The 5,936-nt window shown below is 43.5% G+C and overlaps 1 pseudogene across 1 annotated transcript; it reads left to right on the forward strand.

The window, feature by feature from the left end:
* The first annotated feature begins 3,611 nt into the window (after positions 1–3,611).
* On the forward strand, positions 3,612–4,331 carry BC061195 (cDNA sequence BC061195; annotated as a pseudogene). Its single transcript, NR_105038.1, has 2 exons — positions 3,612–3,841; positions 3,985–4,331. The product of NR_105038.1 is annotated as a cDNA sequence BC061195 (long non-coding RNA).
* The last annotated feature ends 1,605 nt before the right edge of the window (positions 4,332–5,936 follow it).

A 5,936-nucleotide genomic window follows, 5' to 3' on the forward strand; every position in this document is an offset into this window, starting at 1 on the left:
CAAACCATCTTCTGGGACAGGCAGAAGCAACACAGCTTCTGGGACAGACCCCCATTTTGGGCTCCAAACATCCGGGCACCTGGGAAGGCTCTGACTGCTGGAACAGGTGAGGAAGCCATCTTGTGTCCTGGGTCCCTCCGAGACAAGTCTGTGCAGGTGAGCTTGCAGACTGCAGAGGCAACACATCTTCTGGGACAGGCCCTATTTCAGGCCTTCATCTTCAGTCAGGAGGCAGGTCTGAACGCCAGACCTCTGTGCACCTTCCCTGCAAGAGGAAAGCTTGGCCAGAAGAGATTACCCTGACCACTGAGACTCAAAAGAGAGCTGGACTCCCAGGACTGCTGACAGAAGCTAACAGAATCACAGGAGGAACAGGCTCCAGCCAGAGACAACTATAACAACTAACTCCAGAGATTAACAGATGGCCAAAGGCAAAATTAAGCATCTCACTAACAGAAACTCATTAAATGACATAGAGTAAATAATTGTAAATGTAGATAAAATAAGAAGCACACCCAAAAGATTAAGTCTGGACATATATCAATCAACTATGAACACAGCAGACTGAGGGGTCTACAAAATTCAAACCTCTATCATATTCACAATATATTTTACTCCGTTGGAACAGAACATTCAATTTTTTTTTTCAAATGATGTTCTCTAACTAGAGGTTATTGGATCAAGAGTATTGAGATGTATATCTTTGCCCAATAAATAAACTGTGGCACTCATCAAGAAAAAAAGAAAAATAAATAAAACAGAAAGAATAGTGTCAGTTTTAGTAATAGTCTAGCCAGAGTCTAAGAATAAATAAGGCCAACGTATAGTCTCTGTGAGAAGCCAGTTCCTCCCAATCCCTTTCTATAAATGGAAAACCATGTGTCTTAGTTAGGGTTACTATTGCTGTAACCATGACAAAAGCAACTTGAGATGGAAAGGGTTTATTTGGCTTACACTTTCACATTGTAATTTGTCTTGGAAGGAACTCAGGACAGGAACTCAAGCAGGGAATGAACATGGAGGCAGGAACTGATGCAGAGGCCATGGAGGGGTGCTGCTTGATTCTCATGGCTTGCTCAGCCTGCTTTCTTATAGAACTCAGAATCACCAGCCCAGGGATACCACCACCCAGAATAGACTGGGCCTTCTCATATCAATCAATAATTAAGAAAATGCACTACAGGCTTACTTGCTTACAGACCCATCTTATGGAGGCATTCTCTTAATTGAGGTTCCTTCCCCTCAGGTGACTTTAGTTTGTATCAAGTTATCATAAAATTAGCAACACTCCTCCATCACTGGTGGGATTGCAAACTGATACAACCACTCTGGAAATCAACCTGGCAGTACCTCAGAAAATTGGAAATAGTTCTACCTGAAGACACAGCTATAGCCCTTCTGGGCATATACCCAGAAGATGCCCCACCATACTCCAAGGAAACATGCTCCACCAGGTTCATAGCAGCCTTATTCGCAATAGCCAGAAACTAGAAGCAACCCAGATGTCCCTCAACCAAAGAATGGATACAGAAAATGTGGTTCATTTACACAATGGAATATTACTTTGCTATTAAAAACAAAAACAGCATGAATTTCACAGGCAAATGGATTGAACTAGAAATTATCACCCTGAGTAAGGTAACACAGACCCAAAATTACATCCAGGTATGTACTCACTGATAAGTGGATATTACCCCAAAAGCACAGAATACCCATGATACACCCCCTGGATCATAAGAAGTTAAACAAGAAGGAAGGCCCAAGTGAGTATGCTTCAATCTCACTTGGGAGAAATAACCAAATAATCACAGGAGGCAGAGGGAGGGAGGGACCTTGGTGGGAGAGGGGAGGGGGAAGGGGGTAGGATCAGATATGGAGGGTGTGATAGATATTCCTAGCTGTCAACTTGACTACATCTGTAATGAACTACAATCCAGAGATGAAGGGTACACCTGTAATACAGATCTTGAAGCTGGAAGACACAGGCTTCTGACCCAGATGTTGACATGGAGATCTTGAGGCATAGTGGCTATGAAAAGCTTAGCCCCAGGCAAGGTAGTACTTGCCTTTAATCCCAGAAGACTGAGGCAAGCAGATCACTGAATTCAAGGTCAGCCTGGAACAAAGCAAGTTCCAGATCCAGGTGTGGTGGTACATACCTCCTCCAACAAGGCCACACCACCTAATAGTGCCAGTCCCTGGGAGACAAGCATATACAAATCATCACAGGGGAAGACTGGATAGAAGCCCAAGATGCCAGAAGAATGAATGAAAATATGCAGCTGCTAGGGGTGGGGTAGGGGACCTCTAGAAAGGTCCAGAGACCTGGAATATGAGAAGTGCTTGGTATTCATTGTGGGTGCCCAACAGTGGGGAGATATAACCTGAAGAACCCATCATCAGTAGTTAGACAGAGCTCACAGTGGAGGGATGAGGAAATCAACCCACCTTCAAACTTTTGACCTAGAATTGTTCCTGTCTAAAAGAAATTCAGGGACAAAATGGAGCAGAGACTGAAGGAATTGTGGATCAGTAACTGGCCCAATTTAGTTAGGACCCATCTCACTCAGAGGGACACATCAAAGCAGGACACTATTACTGATGTTGTGTTGTGCTTGCAGACAAGAGCCTAGCATGGCTGTCCTCTGAGAGGATCTACCAGCAGATGACTGAGACAGATGCAGATACTTATAGTCAACCAACGATTAGATTGAAGACAGGGACCCCTATGGAAAAGTTTGGGGAAGGACTGAAGCAGCTGAAGGGGATGGCAACCCCATAGGAAGACAAACAGTCTCAACTAACCCAGAACCCTGGTAGCTTCCAGAGACTAAGCCACCAACCAATGGGCATACACTGGCTGGATTGAGGCCCCTGGCACATATGTAGCAGAGGACTGACTGCCTTGTCTGGCCTCAGTAGGAGAGGGTGTGGCTAATCCTGTAAAGACTTGATGGCACACAGAAGGGGGATGGTCATGGGGGGGGCACCCTCTCAGAGGAGAAGGGGAGGGGGAATTGGGTCAGAAACTCTGCGGCAGGGGGACCAGGAAGGGGGGGGGACAACATTTGAGATGTAAATGATTTTAAAAACTAGCCATCACACCATGTAACCAAAACTGTCAGTTTTGAATGCTAAATTCACCAGGTAGGAAAATATTTATTCATGAATGTATTCTTTTTGTTTTCATTTATGGGGTGACTCCCATATACAATGATACTTCAATAATTTTTGGTAGAATGTGGAATTAAATTTGGAAGGTATAATATGCCAAAATCTAGCTAAATATTAAAAACTAAGGCGGAAACATGACAGAATGAACCATTGAATGGGGGTAGGGGAGTTTCAGGAATAGTTCACAAGGGCAAATCCACTGCCACATGTTCCATCACAACTAAAGATGGGAATATAAAAGAGGGTGGCATGAGTCTCTTGGAGATGTTCGAAAAAAACCTCCCAGTCTGTATCCAGCCACTATTGCCTTCATAGCATCTCCCTCAACCAGAGTGATCTCCACCCTAGTGCCTGCTCCCATCAGGCAGCAAGGTGCTTTGTGATGTCACAGCAGCTCCTCAGCCACTATTAGCTGAGAAGGACCTTGCTGACCAATCAGGATTCAGGGGTGTGGCCTCCCATTGTTCAGGGTGGGTTCATAAGACCGTGCCTCTGAGAGCTCTGGACCAGACCACCACAAGGCATCAGGATGGTGAAAGCAACTAAGAAGACACACTATCTGACACAGGATGTTGTGCCATCAACTTCGGCATCCAAACCCAAGACAGTGAAGATTTGCCATGGTCAGCCCTGTTCCAAATGTAACAAGAAGATAAGAAACCCCAAGGTAAGCATAGTCCTTTCTCAGGTGATTTACCCTCCCCCAGCACTCCTAACCCTTTCTTAGTCTGTCTCCTACAATCCCCTTCACGTATTCCAGCTTTTCGAAGACTGATGTGCCCTTGTCACCTTACTCTGTTGAACTTCCAGGTGCAGGAGCCTAAGAAGAAGAGCAAGAAAACACTGCCAAGCATGCCTAAAAGAAAGACTTCGAAGAAAACTACACCACCAAAAACAAAGGACCAATAAAGGCGAGGGGAAAGAACTATTCGGTCACTACCGCCCTTTGTTGAAAGAGCTGTCAACAGGTACTGGGAAGAAGCTCGAACATAGCAGCAAGTGATTAAGAATGCAAGTAGACTCAGCATGCCAACCAAAGACCTGGAAATCTGTGAAATGGCTTGGTAGCTGAGCAATGCCAAACTGTGTAGTCTGAAAATATCAGTACTACACACTGCTTTGACTCTGGTGAAAATAAAATCAATCTGATATGAAAACTATCTGTCTCTGAGAATCTCTGATGGAGCAAAGAAGGAAGGAATGGGAGGGAAAGGGGCTGGGAAAGAAGGAGGGGGTGGGAGGGAAGAAGGAAGAAACATGGGTATACAAGAAACAGGAAGTATTGGGTCTTACAGGGGTGAGAGCCAGACAAGAAAATCTAATGTCCAGGAGACAGTGAGGGATTAATGATTGAGCTAGCATGGAGTACTGAAGACAGGCTTTCTCCTGATGCTTTATCTCACAGGCCAAGGATGAAAAGGGACATTTCTTGGGTGGGGAGGTCGCATCTATGAGAATATGCAGGTGCATATGCCCATGTCAATTCATAAATAAGTCAGAGCCAATTCAGCCAGGCAATCTCTGGGATTCACCTGACTCCACAACACAATGCCAGATTACTGAGATCTGCTTGTGGGTGTTGGGGATTTAAATTCAGGTCCTTATGTGTGTAGAGCAAATGTAGAGCCATTTTCCCAGCCCTCAGGGTTGAGTGTTTCTATGCCTGTTCTGGCAGGGTGCAGGAATACTGCTTCAGGAAATGGACTGTAGAACCTACAGAAATAACGAAATGGGGTCATCAGTATCACCCCAACAAATAGCACATCACTCATAGGACACCTACCGACTAGGTGTTTCTTATACCCTACCTTATTCTAAGCAACTAAAAGACCTTCAGAATGGCCAAACGCCCTAATAAAACATATCAGTAAAAGCTGGTGATGTAGCTTGCCTAGCATGCTTGAAACCCTAGGCCTGAACCCCAGCACAGTATAAACTGGTTGCATGTCTAGTATCCTAGAAACACACTTGGAAAGTAGAGCCAGCAGGACCAAAGCAAGTTCCAGGGCAGCCAGGATACATGAGAACCTGTCTAAATAAATAAAGTCCTTAATAGCACCCTAAGGAAAATAATATTGTTTAAAGCCAAAAAAAAATGTGGAGCTGATAGCCCAATCCCTTCAAAACTTTGGACTTTGGAGGTGGAGTTAGGTTATGGATTGGTCTGCCTGCAATCCTTTCAATAAATCAAGGAGCCATGATCTACACTCTATGGGGAAATTTAAAATATTATATATGCCCTTTCAAATGTCTTTACCCTTTTTATTATTTTTTTCATCTCTGGAGGTAGTGTCATCTTAGAAAAAGAAAATAACAAAATGTGCATGCTTACAAAATGTGTAGTGTTTGATGCATTTGTCACATGTAGATACTGAGGAAAACATTAGCAAAAGAACAAGAATGAACATTTTCTTTCAAAAGATAAGGGTTTAATTTTGGCAAAATACTTAAATAAATGATGGAACTTCTCAAATATTTATGTATTCTATCCACAGTTTAACTAATTTGAGCTAAAGCATGAATTTGTTGCCTATAAACTTACAAAATGAGAGAATGTAAAGAAACTAATTTACTCACTTTTTAAAGAAAAAAATCCATCAGAGAGCCTCTTACTATCCATTGCAAACACAGTTACCCCCTTCTGTACTCCTAGGATTTAGGAAACTCTCTTGTTACTGTACATGTGGGGTTCCAAAACTGTTACACAGGGGAACATTTGACTTTGTAACCCAACATCAGTCCTTTCACTCAGTCCAAATCCT

Source organism: Mus musculus, chromosome X (assembly GCF_000001635.26).
Source record: "Mus musculus strain C57BL/6J chromosome X, GRCm38.p6 C57BL/6J".
In the NCBI taxonomy this organism is placed as follows: Eukaryota; Metazoa; Chordata; class Mammalia; order Rodentia; family Muridae; genus Mus; species Mus musculus.